The sequence below is a fragment of the Mustela putorius genome, unplaced genomic scaffold, assembly GCF_011764305.1.
Source record: "Mustela putorius furo isolate JIRA1106 unplaced genomic scaffold, ASM1176430v1.1 tig00003867_pilon_pilon_pilon, whole genome shotgun sequence".
Taxonomy (NCBI): Eukaryota; Metazoa; Chordata; class Mammalia; order Carnivora; family Mustelidae; genus Mustela; species Mustela putorius.
The window spans coordinates 24499810-24516293 of NW_025422019.1; the positions used below are offsets into that span (position 1 = coordinate 24499810).

At 37.7% G+C, this 16484-nt stretch overlaps 1 protein-coding gene across 7 annotated transcripts in view; it reads left to right on the forward strand.

The window, feature by feature from the left end:
- Window positions 1-16484, forward strand: part of KYNU (kynureninase) — a 131603-nt gene that overhangs the window by 7253 nt on the left and 107866 nt on the right. For 2 of the 7 annotated variants that reach the window (XM_013059080.2, XM_004757892.3), the window contains exon 2: window positions 10531-10571. The exons of 1 other annotated variant lie outside the window; for it this stretch is intronic. The gene's annotated coding sequence lies outside the window, so the exon portion shown is untranslated. Of the gene's footprint in view, window positions 1-10097; window positions 10318-10353; window positions 10572-16484 lie in introns of those variants that run through there. 4 more of the 7 variants (XM_013059081.2, XM_045066476.1, XM_004757895.3 and 1 more) reach the window with 4 other exon arrangements.

Sequence of the window (16484 nt, forward strand, 5' to 3'; positions counted from 1 at the left end):
TATTCTCCCTAATACTCAAAGCAAAGAGTAGCACCTTTCCTTTTTTTTTCAACAACTGAGACCTGAATATTTCTTCTATGATTTCTCAAAGCAGAATCACATTTGATTTGAAGTAGAATATATATGAAGTAAAATTCATGTTTCTGCTTTTGTAACTTCCTCTTCCCCCAATTCACATGAAAGCAGAAAGTCAAATTGGAATTCTCTAAGAGTTAAATTCACTAAGAGCCAAAAGCAGTGAGGTTCAAGTGTACAGCCTGAGATAAAATCTAAACTTCTTGAAAAGCCACCCTGATGCCAAATGATTTACCATGTTCCTTTAAATGTCATTGAAACCTGAGGAGGCCTTCCCTTGCTCCAGGATTAAGTGTGTGTGTGGTGGGTTAAGAAGAATATATTTATCACCTCTTTCCTGAGTTCTTACTTCTACAAAATATTTCACTTTATAGACTATCTCATTCCACTAGAGGCTGTCTCTTTACCCAATCAAATCATGCTGAGCTAAACACCAAATCTAGTATTTTATTTCCTGGCTCTTTCCACAGTTTGGTGACTGTGGCCATTGCTGCTATGAACATGGAGGTACAGGTGGCCCTTCTTTTCACTACATATGTATCTTTGGGGTAAATACCCAGTAGTGCAATTGCAGGGTCATAGGGAAGCTCTATTTTTAATTTCTTAAGGAATCTCCACACTGTTTTCCAAAGTGGCGGCACCAACTTGCATTCCCACCAACAGTGTAAGAGGGTTCCCTTTCTCCACATCCTATCCAACACTTCTTGTTTACTGTCTTGTTAATTTTGGCCATGCTAACTGGTGTAAGGTGGTATCTCAATGTGGTTTTGATTTGAATCTCCCTGATGGCTAATGATGATGAACATTTTTTCATGTGTCTGTTAGCCATTTCTAAGTCTTCTTCGGAGAAGTGTCTGTTCATGTCTCCTGCCCATTTTTTGACATGATTATCTGCTTTGTGTGTGTTGAGTTTGAGGAGTTCTTTATTTGACCATTCTCTTACATCATATACAAAGATAAACTCAAAATGGATAAAAGACCTCAACATGAGGCAGGAATCTATCAAAATCCTAGAGGAGAACATAGGCAGTAACCTCTTTGACATCAGCCACAGCAACTTCTTTCAAGATATGTTTCAAGGCAAAGGAAACAAAAGGGAAAATGAACTTTTGGGACTTCATCAAGATCAAAAGCTTCTGCACAGCAAAGGAAACACTCTATAAAACAAAGAGGCAACCCACAGAATGGTAGAAGATATTCACAAACGACACTACAGACAAAAGGCTGATATCCACCAGTGAGAATCTTAACAGAGTTACCATTTTTAAATGGTATACAAATTTTTCTTTCTATCTGCTCCATCCCAACTTAGCTATACTAACTTTACAGAATGAGCTGTTTAAGAGTAAATTTGTAGCATTTGTTTGACCTTTTTGCCTCTGTGCTCAGAGTATTGAGAGGGCAAAAATTTGCATACATCCCTTAAAGATGTGAAATCATTTTCTGGTCACTAGTTTGACTTTTTTTGCCTCATTCAGTGGAAATGGTAGTGTCCAGCTGAAATACTTCAGGTGTTTGCCCTTTGAAAAACTGATAGATCATGTCATATTTAAACAATAAGGTAAACATTCTCTTGTGTTGAAGATACATATACTTGTATACATAAACACATACACATATTTATTTATTATATAAGCATATTTATATATGTAAATATACTTACATACATATTCACATATTTAGATATTAAAATAGTATTTTCTTTTTAATTATTAAATTAAAATTAAATATTAAAAGGTTAAAATAATATTTTAAAAATTAAAAAAGAAAAATCAGTAAGGATTGGGCAAATCCTAAAATTTATTTATTTATTTGTTTTAAATATTTTATTGTCTTATTTGACAGAGAGAGAGATCACAAGTAGGCAGAGAGGCAGGCAGAGAGAGGGGGGAAGCAGGCCTCCCGCTGAGCAGAGAGCCTGATGCAGAGTTCCATCCTGGGACCCTGGGATTGTGACCCAAGCTGAAGGCAATGGTTTAACTCACTGAGCCACCTGGCACCCCAAATCCTAAAATATAAAACAAACCAAAACAATAAATTGAACTGTATTTTATAGATGTAAAAAACCACCCTGAATGGGGAAATGTTAGAACTAATCTAAATAACTTTTTCCAGTACTGTGTGACTGGAGGCATTGATACCTGGCTGCAATAAGCTTATCTAGAGAACAGATTGTTTTCTTGATTTTCCTCTCTAAAAGCCCCTTGGAGGAATGGCTGATTGCAGGGCTGATGCTGGAAAAATCCAAGATTAGCCTGGAACATCTTATGCTACAAAGTAAGCAAGTGCTCAAAAACAACATGATGGTGACATGTCAGAAGGACATAAGAACCATGTTGAAGGAGCTCCCACTGGCTAATGAGAGACAATTTGAGCAACTAAATTATCCCAATGATGGAAAAAACTAACCTGGTGTGCTTCCTAATGAAATTCCCTGAGAAAGTCTTAATGTCACTAATGAAGCATTCTTGCCAAAAATTCAGAACCTAGGTCAAATCATGTGGAAATGGCAGATAATCTTAAATTGAGGAATATTCTATAGCATAACTATTTTCTGCACTTCAAAATTATTGGTATTTTATATGACAAAGACAATCAACAAGCCTATAGAAATATGCTCAACATCACTAATCATTAGAGAAATGCACATAAAAACGGAGGTTCCCCAAGAAATTAGAAATAGAACTACTGCATGATCCAACAATCCCATTTGTGGGTATATATCCAAAAGAACTAAAAGCAGAGTGTTGAAGAAATATTCACACACCACGTTTATAATAGCATATTCTCAACAGTTGAAAGATGGAAACAACCCAATATCCGTCAGTAGATGAATGGATAAAATATAATGTAGACATACAATAGAATATTATTCAGCCATACAAAAAAAGGAAATCCTATCACATGCTACAACATAGATGAAACTTTAGGACATTATGGTACATAAAATAAGCCAGTTAAAAAAGAATATTGTATGATTCCACTCATATGAGGTATCTGAAGTAGTCAGAATCATAACAGGAAGTAGAACGGTGATGGTCAGGTGCTTGGGGAAGGTCGAAAGGGGAGTTGTTCAATTAATATACAGTTTAAAGATTACAATATGAAGAATTTTTGGAGAATGGTTCAACAACAATATGATATACTTAACATTACTGAACTGTGCATTTAAAAGAGGTTGGGATGATAAAGTTTATGTTATGTGTTTTTGTCACACACAAACAAACACCAAAAAAATGATAAAGAAAAGTGCTAGAAGGACAGGAAAAAAAAAAAAAACTGTTCAAGAGAGACAAGGCAGTTAAATTTACTGCATAATCTTGGATTTGATGCTGCACTTCAAGAGACAGTTACAAGGGACATTCTTATGCCCAACTGGAAAAAAAAAATTGAATAATATTTGTTTACTAGATAATAGTATTATATTAATGTTGAATATCCTGGTATTGATAACCTAGTGAGGTTATGTAAATGAATATCCTTGTTCTTTGAAAGTCACACTTAGGAAGTTTTAGGGATAAGGGGATATGATATTTCAATGTAGTCTTAAATGTTTCAAGAAAAGACATACATTATATGTATTGGGAGTGTGTGGGTTTATTCATGAGAGAGAAAAACCAAATGTGTCAAAATGTGAAATTGGTGAAACCTGGTAGAGGATATACAAAATTCTTTGTAGTGTTTTTGCAACTTTTCTATAGGGGTAAAATTATTTCAAAATAAAAATTAAAAATATCAAATCAATAAGATATGGTAAATTGATAAATCTTCAAAGATCTATTAAATCTTCAAAAATTTAACATATTTTATATATCATACATAGTCAAACCAAATAGATCAAATTAATTAGCTGCATAAAGTATCAAATAACCCACCAGCAAGCCTGTGTCTAGGGATTGTGTGAAAACTGTCTGTACCTAGCTCTGATACTTATAATTTTCTTCTTGTTTAAATATAGAGAAAAAACTAAATTATGTGTTAATTACAAGTCTTCCTGTAAATAATCAGGTATCTGGGCAAATTGACATGTAAACACATATTAATAGAGAACTATTAAAATTCCCTTGCCGAGACATAACATATGAATTGCCTTAAAGACCTCTGTGAATTTAACAATGAAATTTGATGTAGGGGAAAGTAAATAGGTTACAGGAATTTTAGTTTCTAAATGTATTTTAATCACCAACTAGCAAAATAGCATTTGCTTATAATACTATGTATAGAGGTTGGGAAAGTCCCTGCCCCTTACTGGGAAATTTTTCTAATAGAATATATACATCACAGGAAGGAGAAAATAGATTATTTGTATATAGCTTAGTGATTTATTCGCACATTAATGTGTTTTGCTTTCCTTGCTATGGAAGTTGGGGTGGGGGGAGAGGGGAGAAGAAAAGAGAGGAGGGGTAGGAGAAGTAGGGAGGAGAGGGAAGAAGAGAGATGAAGAGAAGGCAGGGGAGAGGGACGGGGCGGGCGGGGGGGACCAGGAAGAGAGGAGTGAGGAAGGATATTTTGGAAGAAAGTCAGCCAGGGACTGCCCCCCAACCCCACCCCAAGAGAAAACCACTGTTAAAAGGATTTTACATCACCCTGGAAGGAGCCTCCATCCTTTCCCAAGTGTCCAAAACCTGGTTGGATGACAGGGCATTGGATGGAGGAATAATCAGATTAAAAACAGCCTGTCTGCTTTATGCTCAAGCTGACCACTTCATTGGCTTCCCTGCTGCACTGGGAAGCCTGCTTCTCCCTCTCCCTTGTGTTTCCTCCCTCGCTGTGTGTCTCTCTCTGTCAAATAAATAAATAAAATCTTTAAAAGTAATAATACATAAATAAAAACAGCCTGCCAACAAGCCCATAAAAACCCCTCGATCTAAATACCAAATCATCAACCCTCTCAGATCCACTCCCTGTGTGGGAGCTTTGTACTATCAACTTCACTTTACTCTCCCTCCGTCAACCTCCCTTGGCTGCCTTCACTCTGTCTGGTCTACCTCTTCATTCTTGGAAGTAGCATGACATGACCGAGAATCACAAAGGAAAATAAATCCTGTAACAGGAGAGAAAGGGGGAGGGAATGAGAAGGGGGAGGGAAGGCCAATGGAGGCAAAAGGAAGGGGGGAGAGAAGGTGAGGTAAAGGTAGGGAAGGGAGGAATAGGAGAGAGGAAATGGAGAGAGAAGAGCAGAGGGGAGTTTTAAGTGCGTTCTGCTCTTTATATTTTTCTCTCCCCTGTAAATGAGATTCTGCCTTCCTTGGCTTCAGAATAGAAATTACTTGGTAAGAACATCCTGACAGGGCTTTTTAAAAAGATTATGTTATGTTATATTGGTTACCCCCACTTGGAAGGGCAAAGAATGTTTGGGTGGGCAGGGGGGTGGGGGGGAAGAAGAGAGGCAGAGGGGATAAGAGAGAGGAAGCTAACATGTTCCTCTCAGGGTATTTTGTTACACTTAAAACATCCAGGAAAGGAGAGTCCCAATGACTCATTAAATCTCCCTCTGTAGATGTGATGATTGAGATCCTAAAACATTCTTATTTAATTTATAATATAGATTAATTAGAAGGTTTCTGTATCCTAAAGAGAAGGAAAAAAATAATTCTTCCTCTATCCTTCTGGGTTCATCTGTGGAACCCTTATAATAAAAGAGAGATTAACAAGAGAAAAACAAGTTTATTAACATGAATACCTCAGGTGTACTTGGGAGGTACCCAGGGAAAAGTGAGTAACTCCCATAGATGGCTTGGATTCAGACTTAAATACCATCTTAAAAGGAAAAGGGGAAAAGAGATGTAGGCCTCTTAAAGGGGAGTGAAGGACTATCAGGAAAGATATGGGCCCTTAAAAGTGTAGGTAAGAGATACAATAGTGACAAAGTTGGTCTGGGTGTGGTGTTGACTTCTTAGTCCCCTCCCTGAGACAAGAGCCCATCTTCCAGGGTTGAGGAAACTCCCAGAGAAGGAACTGACAGCTGAATCCTTTTTGAAGGATCTGTCCTCAGGCAGATAGGGGAGTTCGAAGAGATCCTCTTTAAGTTCCTGCAGCTCAAGATAATCAATATACCACAGTGACATATGTTGTGGTGGCAAGTTCTGAATTCTCGCAGTCACATTTTGGAGGAGTGCATTCTGCTGTCCTTCAATGCCTAAATTTGTGACTGCAGGCTTTTATCAGTTTTTTCCCCAATGTGGTCCGTGAGGTTGAGGTCTTCTTTCGTTTCTCAGAACACTTACTAATAATAAGACCTGGATTGGCCACCAAGCAGCTCTGTGTTCAGTCTCATCACCCATTTCTACTCATGGAGCACTTAGCATTAGAGTGTCATAGTTGGATGTGTAGCCTAGGATTCTTACAGAAACAATTTGCCGCGCTGACTTTAATTTGGTAAATAATACAGTAAACCCCCATGGAAGTCCACTATTTGCCTGGCACTGGTTTAGCTATGGTAAATAAGCCCTGAAAAATAAGGAAAATTTAAGGATGACCCCTGAAGCGGGAGAGCTAGTTTCTTGTCTCACAGAATCCAAGGATGAATCTTGCAGACAAAGGCGTGAATAAAGCCATAGAAGTTTATTAAGCAAGGATACAAACAAAAAGCTCTCAGGAGTGAGGGGTTCCCAACAAGGTGGCCAACGTGGGCCTCCAGGGACAGTCGTTCACTTAGAACTGACCAGGGAGCTTGTGGCCTTATCTTTCTTGTGATGTCTTGGTTTGAGTAAAGACTGGTGATTACATCTTTAATGGCTGACATCGTTTTTAGGCACAGGTCATTATTGTAAAAAAGACACTCCCCTCCTCCCGCCCCTCCCCACCACACACACACTGAGGGCAAGGTGGTCTGGTTTGTTCCCTTATCTCTGGTTTCCTTACACGTCCACGTTTTGGGGATTTTTGTGAGCCTGGTCATGGAGCCCCCTATTTCTCCCTACCTAGCCCTACTTGCCCTTTACTCACCTTTAGGAAGAGAAGAATTTCCCTCATATCCCGAATCATCAATTTTGGCAGAAAGACTGAAACATTTTTGAAAAAAGTAACTAATTAAACAGATATTTATTTAGCTGTAATTTATGGACAAGTTGCTAAGGAGGGTAAAATCAAAGCCTCTACCTTCTAGATATTTACCATGCTATAAGCAAGAGGATATGTGGAAATTAATAAGTCAACAGAATTAACACAACAGTTTATCCTGGCAACAACGTATTTCTTCTTCTTTCCAAAAAAAGAAGAAATGGAAGCTCAATCTATTTTCTTTTCCCTCTATGTCTGGCTCTTCAGTGAACCTAGTTTTTATCACTCCTTCCATAGTTTGCTTTTTCACAATTCTTTTATATTTTCAGGGCAGGATATTTCTGGCATTTAGCTTTGTGCCTGTTGCAAAGAATATGCTTAATACTTTTTTTTTTCCTTAATGAATGAAGTGTTAAAAACAAGAGACTAGACCCATAATGTAGTCACTTACACTAACCCCATACCACATGGAGATTTAATTATAGTTTTGGATCCCCCCCATCCCAAATGGAATCTTAAACCATTCAATCAGGAATTATCTATCAGCAGTAATTAAATAATCCACCTGAAAACCCAAGCCATGCCCTAAGGGAAAGTGACCCTGTCATAACTAATCTGCCTTTTTAATCTAGTGTAACATCTTTGTTCCAGTTTCTTTCTTCCTATGCATCTGTCATTTTGTACAGCTCCTGGGAGCTCCTTTCTTTCTGCTAGGTTGGGTGCAGGCTGATTCATGAACTGTTGAATAAAGCCAGTAAGATCTTTAAAATTTGCTTAGTTGAATTTTGGTTTTTAGTAGAAGGTAACAAATTAAAAAAGAGATTGACAAAACATAAGGGACAAGAATGTAGCTTAGAGCTCTAAGCAAATTCCTTAACAGTGGTGTTAAAGAAGCAAAATTCAACAGAGTAAGTTTGAAGATCTGATTCGATTTATTAAAGGACTCATGAATTGGGCAGCGTCTCATCTTGCAAGTAGGGGGCATCTTTTTATAGGAAGGAGAGAGGGGCTAGAAAGTTTCCAGCAAAAGAAAAGAAAGGATTGTTTCAAGCAAGACCACTTTCCCCTTATGGGGAAAGACAGGGGATCTTATCATAGGGCTGATTAATATTCAGATGGAATGGTTTCTAACACTACCATCAGAAGATTTTAGAAAAAGCAATATGACCTTGATAGGTCAGTCTGTAGCTCTATTTCTGTCTCTGTATCCACAGTCAGTAGTTGATTCTTCACCAAAAACAACACATACTCCAGGCCAGGCTCACTTCCTGGATATTGGAATTGGTCAAATCTTCCAAAAATTCTTAAGCCCAAGAAATAAAACAGAAAAAAAAAAAGTGGAAATTTTGAGACACCCAGACCAGATTCAAAGTTAATATCCTTAATAAAATCCTTCCTTATCCTTAATAAAATAAGGATACACTACTCACTTTGTAGGATTACTGTAAAAGTAGGATTGAGGAAATGAAATATATTTTCTTTTCTTTGTGCAATTACTTGTATTAAATTAATTTCATGTGTTTTATCCCCCTCTTTTGGAGACTGGAGGGTAATACTCTTTGTCTGATTAATGTAAGGAAAAAAAAAAGAATGTGTCATTTACTAACTTATGTGTCTTGTTATTCTAGCTTTCTACACACCTTGCTTTCTATTTTAGTAATTTTGTTAGAAAGGCAATTTTAGGTCCATTTGATAGATGGGATACTGAGCTTCAAAAAGGGTGGGTAAATTATACTGAGTTATACAGTAGACACATGGTAGAGATGATTCAATCAAACAATGCTTTACTTGGTATGTTTTAGATGCTCAAAAAGGCATAGGCATGCATACCAAAGGGATTCAATTATTCAGGCCCAGTATATATCTTTATTATTTTTTTTTCATTTTTAAAAATTTTAATCTCAGTAGAGTGAGCATATAGTGTTATCTTGGTTTCAGGTGTACAGTAGAGTGATTCAGCAATTCTGCTCATCATGATAAGTGAACTCTTTTAATCCCCTGCACCTATTCCATGCATGTCCCCCCCACCCCACTAACCATCCATTTGTTCTCTACAGTTAAGAGTGTTTTGGGGGTGCCTGGGTGGCTCAGTCATTAAGCATCCAACTCTTGATCTCAGCTCAAGTCTTAATCTCAGGGTTTAGAGTTCAAGCCCTGTGCTGAGCTCCATACTGGGTGTGGAGTCTACTTAAAAAAAAAAAAAACAACAACAACAACAAAAAAAAACGTGTTTTTGGTTTGTCTCTTTTTTTTCTTCCCCTTTTTTTTTTTTTAAGAAATAGTGTACATTCGATCATTTGATGGGGAGGTGAGGTTGGGGGGTCAGAAGCAGAGAGAGAGAACCTTAAGATGGCTCCCTGCCCAGTGCAGAGCCCAGCACAGGCCTCCATCTCATGCCCCTAGGATCATGACCAAAGCCAAACTCAAGAGTCAGAAGCTTAACTGACCAAGCCACCTAGGCACCCTTATTTGTTTCTTAAATTGCACATATGAGTATTTGTCTTTCTCTGACTGGTTATTTTACTTTGCATTATATTTTCTAGATCGATCCATCCATGTTTTTGCAAACCGGTCTCTATCTTTTGTCCTCTGAAACTCTTTTCTCTTTGATTTTATACCTAAAAGGGTATTTACCCAAAGACCCAAACTCGGGGATAAGCATAAAGAGATAACAGAGGTAGAACAATAGACAGGAAGTCTTAAAGGGATAATTTGCATTTATGAAGTTTTCCAGGCTATTTCCACTTTATCTTCAAACTCTCTTTCTTCCTTGATTGTCTTATTAAATGACTAGATTAATAATCTAGAAGTTTTTAAAAAGTACCTGTTGAGCAATAAAGTATATTCTAGAATTGAGAACCTATATGAAAACTGCTGACTAAAATGTTCATCTGTTAAATGTCTAACTGCCTATGGACTAGAAACTCACAGTGCATGTGACCACGGGGCATAGCCTCAAAATCCAAGTTTACCTTATTCCTGGAATTGTGAAAGAACTTCTCTGTATTCCTTAGAGCATTCCAGAGCCCAAAGCAAGAAGGAATGCAAATTTCGGAAACCAAGCTGTTGGGCAAACTCATTGGTTCAGCTCAAACACAAACAAGGTTATGGTATATAGTTGGTGGGAACTTCACAGGAGATAGCTCTCGTTCCCAAAGTTCCAAGTGTTGGAAGGCAGAGTCTGAAGGGCAGAGCTGCTTAGGGGACTGCACAGTAAAGAAGCACCACCTCTTTGAAAGAGTAAGAGCAGTATTTTGCTGAATGTTTGACAGTGACTGGAGTTCACTATCAGTTTAGAAAGAGGGGAGGAGCTAAAGTTAGCTCAAAAATTGCCCACAGGGTAGAATCTGAGCAGAAGTCCCCTGAATTTCTCACCCTGAGTTCTGACCTGTAAGTTTTCCAGGAAAACTTGAGAGATTTTTTTTTTTCTTTCTTCTTCTTTTTTTTAAATAGGAGACTGGGAACTGTGGACCCCATCATCGGAATCCTAGCTGGTAAGTACAAGACGCTGGTAATACACTCTGTACATAGATACATAGTCACTGATTTTTCCAAGGGAAAATTCTCTCTGCTAGAACCTTTGTACAATGTTTTAGATGTTTCCTTTGCCAATTTCTTCTCTTTTTATTTCTCCAGATTATCTTTATAGAAATGGCACAATCCTCTAATGCACAAACTCCCACACTTTAAAGTGCTGGGTGAAATAGAGATCTTCACCAGTGTATTGCCATCAGTAGTACTGTGCAATTCATTTAGTAAAAGGGGATTACATTTGACTAATTGAAGTTAATTCTGTAGTTGAGTTTAAATGGTAAGATTGGATGATTTTCAGGTCTTTTAATAAGTATCAGGTCCTATGTTTTCTGGAAATTCCATTTGTCTTACGGTGCTCTGAGTCATATTCAGTACTTATTTGGAGAAGTGAAAGATGTCTATGAGCCAGGTTTCTTCCCCTTTCATTTTATGAAATATTTGCCTAAGAAAGGAGAGTTGATAACACTTTTACTGCATGGCTAAAAAGAGTTCTTTTTCTTTCCTGCTTTTGTTTTGAGGAGGGTGGGGTGTTTTTTAGGTAGTAACATTACAGCAAATGTGTTGGTCTTATTAATGTGATGCTGAACATGACATATGCGGTGTCAACAGTGAACAATGATACATTTAAAGAGTACTGCTTTGTGCACGTGTATTTAAATAGCATTTTCTTTCTTTCTCACTGAAAAGCTTTACACTTTTCTTTATAATCTGCTTTGCCAGGTTCTAAACTTTGAACTCATGTGTGATTTGCTCATTTCGTCATGAAACCTGAAACTGTGTAAAGATTAACCCCTGGGTAGTCATGGTCATTTATTTAACTATTTAACTTTAGAAGATCCTCAATTCCACGATTCGATGAAAACCAATTTTTTTATAAAGGTTTTAGCTTTAATGTCATAGCCCCCTAATAACATTGACAACACAACTTACAAAATTTAAAATGCTAAATTGAAGGTAAAATGGCAATTTCCATCACAAGGTCTTACATTTGAAAGATAGTATGGGCATATCTTTCATCTCTTTATAAAGGAATCTCCCTAATTCATTTCATTTGATCCTAATCATGAACATCTGCAGAAAATAGAACTTAAATTAGTTTTACATAACATTGCAGCACAGAAAAGTTAGGGGATTTTCTTAAAAACAAATGTGTGTATATGCCCACCTTCTTAATAAATGTACTCTTTTTTTTTTTTTTTTTGAGATTTTATTTATTTGGCAGACAGAGATCACAAGTAGGCAGACAGAGAGAGTGGGAAGCGGGCTCCCCACTGAGCAGAAAGCCTGATGCAGGGCTTGATTCTAGGACCCTGGGATCATGACCTGAGCTGAAGACAGAGGCTCTAACCCACTGAGCCACCCAGGGACCCCCAACCTTCTTAATAAAACCAAAATTAAACATGTGAAATATAAATTTTGCAGTTTTTTAAAAAATTGGATTGATTTTTCTTATTTCATAGCAAGATCATGTCCGTTTATTTGCAAATGGTAAACCTACTGGAGGCACATTAATTGTCTTGGCTGGGAGGGTGAGTGCAGAATGAAGCCTCAAAGGACTCTGAGTTAATAAATTACTTCCTTGGCCTGAGGGCACTCAGGTATTGTGGTCACTGAGGATTGCCTTCACTTCTGGCATTGGCAGTGTATTTTGGCAGATGAAACTCTGGGTGTTCTCTCCAAAAGCCTGTTTCCTCAGCATGTATTTCAGTATCTGTGCCAGTGAGGTTGCGACATCTGCGCTCTAAGAGGCCCATAAGTTGAGACCAGACTCTTTAACCTCTGCCTGGCTGGGACTAAATTGGAAAGATTAAAACAGTAGTTAGATTAATTGCCTGCTGTATTTTGCAGATGGAGTATAAGGCTGAAAGAAAAAAGAATGAAGTTAGCAAAAAAAAAAAAAAAAAAAGAGAGAGAGAGAGAGAGAATGAGCCAAAGAAATATTTTTTAAAAATCATAAAGTAAGATCAAACAACAAATAAAATAAGAGGGGGAGGAATTCTGTCCTGTGCATTCTACCCACGTGCCATGCCAAAGACAAGCATGGCTTGACTCCGCTCCTCAAGTGAGGTGTAGTCCCAAACGGTGGCTCTGTTATCCTTCTCTGAACATTTTTGTTTCTAATCTGTTGAGTCCAGAGGTTGGTCTGGAAGTAGAAGAAAATTACTCTGATCCCTCAAGATTGTTAGGAGGATTAAATAAGAAACAAATATAAAAATACTAATGATTAATATGAATATTTTATTTTATTTATTTTAAAGATTTTATTTATTTGAGAGAGAGAGAGTACAAGCACGAGACAGGGAAGGGTCAGAGGAGGAAGCCAAATCCCCGCTGAGCAGGGAGCCAGACACAGGACTAGATCCTGGGATTCCGGGATCCTGACCTGAGCAGAAGGCAGTTGCTTAACCAGCTGAGTCACCCAGGTGCCCCCCAATATCTTTTTTAAACAAAGAATGTTGGATTTTACTGGGAATATGATGGTAGCAAATTAACCTGTATATTTAGGTACCCTGTTCAGAATTTACAGACAAGCCCAGTGAACCCTCAAAGTTCTGACTCTCCAACAAAATTCCTAAATATAAGGCAAGACCTCTTGATTCTTAGTGTCACTGAAAATGTTTTTCTAATTAATTTCATGTCGTTGGAGTAAGAAGGGCATCCCTTTATGAATAGTCCTTAATCATGTGGAATAATCCAAGCTATTTTGTGCATCCTTATTAAATTGCTGTTTTAGGGGAACATTCTACCTAAAGGCCACTGCTCAGGGATGGATGGAATTAAACCGCATTTAAGCCTCCAGGTAGAACATATGTAGTTCAGTAGGGTAGATCAGCAACTCCATCTAGCCACCGGGAGTAATGTGTTTATAGTAAAAACAGGCTTGACAGGCAGAAAACAGCTCCTGGGATTCTCAGGACAGCCAGTTCTCTAGGTGACCTTCCAGGCCTTATACAGTTTGTTGCGTGGAAGGATTCAGTGACTCTCCAGACTAGTTCGTCCTTCCCCTTTCAGGAGATAGAGCTGTCCCATTCCCTGCCATTGCATAACTAATTCAATTCGTAATTGCTTCTGAAATCACTTCATATTTTTAACAGTCAGTGGTTCTGTTTGACTTTAAAAAAATGAGTCACTCATGACAATACTCTTTCTAGACCCAACCGTCTTACCCTGCTTTCTATAGTGTTAAAAAAATTGTTGCTCCTGTTTCCAGCTGAATAAATAACTACCTCCTGGCTCAGATTCCTGAAAGAATTTATTAGATGCTCAGCTAAACACCATCATGACTGTTTGGCTAAAACATTCATAGCAAGTCATAGCAACTCACAGACCATTGACAAAACAGTGCATTGTTTCCAGTGAGTCAAGTGTCTAGAAGGGATTTAGTCAGTTGTGACCAGGCAATTGATAATGTCAAGTGGTAGAGACAGTGTCCTCTCTATTCAGAAAGCAGGTTATTTCATCAGAAGGCAAGAGGTGGGAACCCATGCAGAATCAGATTGTAGGTATGACAATGTATTTCAGCTTTCCCAACCATAGAGGCATCTAAGTAAATACAGTATCTGACAGGATACATTACTTATGAATTAAGGTGTGCTCTTAAGTGTTACAGGTATCCAGGGGAAGAAAAACTACTTTTAGTTGAAACAACATGACAGGCCTCAGGGGAGGGGAAAAAATAGTGTTTGAACTTTGAAGGGGACTAGGGATTTTAGAACATTTTAGGCAAAGGGAATGACCTGGGGGAAAAAACTGCAGAGGTAGAGAAATTTTGTGAAAAAGACTAATAACTAAGTATGGTCAGATATTAAAAAACTGTCAACACCAATGTTGAAATCATTGACTTTTGCACAAAAGCATGGATTAGAGCAATTGAAAGCCATTATCAAAACTAAAAACAAGCTCAAATCAAGCTCAGTATCCTGTTTGAGAATATAAAGAACAGCAAGCTTATGAGGGGAGATCCCTGGCAATTGAGAAAGGAAGAGGTCAAATGAATAAGCAGAAGAATTCCAGTTTGTAGAATAAGAAGTATGCTTGTTTTACCGGCATGGTATAACATTCAGACATGCAACACTTCATTGCCTAACACTGGGTGTGTTGGTTGGGGTGCGAGAGAAGAAGACAGTGAGTTAGAAGACAGATGATTGATTTGAGATTTAAGAGGCTCATCTCTGTTAGTTTTAGGTAGTTCTTAGGATTTCTAAGCTTTAAGTATAGTCTGTGAGTTGAAAAATAATCAAGCTTCTATCTTTTGATCTAATTTTCTTCTGAGCTACAGACCCAAAGGTCCAATAGCCAGTTTGTCATTTTTACCTCAGACTTCATATGTCCTAAATAGAACTTGGATTTCCCTCCTCAGAATTTTTCTTTCCTAGGTGTTTCTTACTGCACCACTTTTAACATATTTGCTCAGATCCTTGCCAGGGAAAAATCTATCTGCCTTTTCTCTAAAATATTAATGGATACGCACACTTCTCTGCTGTTCTCCTCATCACATTTAAGCCACCATCATTTTCCCCCAAACTACTAAAATAGCCTGAATCTGCCTCTCTTTTCCAACTCCTTCTGACTCATCAGAAAGCAGAAAAAGTGATTTTTATTTTGTGCAGAATTATGCCCTGTCACTTTTCTACTCAGGACTCTCCAACAGTTTCCCATTACACTTAGAAAAATATCCAAACCCCTTACTAGCTTCAGAGTTCTTCATAATTAACTTCTGGCCCTGCCTTTTTTTTTTACCTCATAATGTCTCCTTCTCCCCTAATTTCCATACTGCATTAGCTGAACAGGCCAGCCTGTCCCCACTGCAGGATCTTTGTACTTTCTGTCATTTTCGGTTCCTGGTCTTCACATGTTCAATTCCGTAACATGAATCAGATATGCATGTAGATCCCTGCCTCAAAGAGATGCACCTCGCCCTCTCTCTGAGGAAGTCATTCCATACCCTAGTGACTCTCCATCCCATGACTCTGCTTTTTTAATTCATAGCTCTTGAAACTCTGAAATTACCTTATTTAATTATAAATTTTCATTTTCCACTGAAAAGTAAGCTCTACAAATGGATTATTTATGTACCATCTTTCACAGTGCTGTTTCGTCAGTGCTTAGAGATATGGTTAGTGTTCCACAAGCGCTCGTAGAAAGAGAAATGAATGGAGGAATGCATGAGTGGAGCCATAAAAATATAAATTTGTAAATCATGCTACCTGAGAAATTTTCTTCCTCTTGATACTATTCTTGCTCAATTTCAAAAAAAAAAAAAAACTTAAATTTTGGGAAATATAAATAAATCAGTATAAAGAAAGTTTGGATAAAGTTTAAGAATATGTAGTTAATTTTCTATTGTTACTTTTTTCCCTCCAGAAAATTAACCTTTCTTTCCAAAATTGTGAGAAATTTTAAATGATTAAACAGAAAAAAATGTAGTTTTCAGAAAATGTCACAGGGTCCTGCTTTGTTCCAAGATGGAAAATAAATAGATTTTTTTTTTTTTTTTTAAGATTTTATGTCTTTATTTGAAATAGTGAGCGAGAGAGGGTGTGCACAAGGCAGGGGTAGGAGCAGAGAAGGAGGAGAAGCAGACTCCCCTAGCACGAGTCTGCTGGGAGGCTCAATCCCCGGACAATGGGATCATGACTTGAGCTGAAGTCAGAGAGGCCCAACCAACTGAGCCACCCAGGTGCTCCTGGAATATACAGTTTTTGAAAGAGAAGTTTCTTTTTATCGGTAGCCGGAAAACCTCTTTGCTCCTCATATAGCAAAAAGTATTAACATTATTTAAGGTAAAGTTACCTTTTTTTTATCAATATTGTTTTCATTCACAATGAAGAATTCGTTATGGTACTGTTGTATATGTGTACCTGATTTTAAAA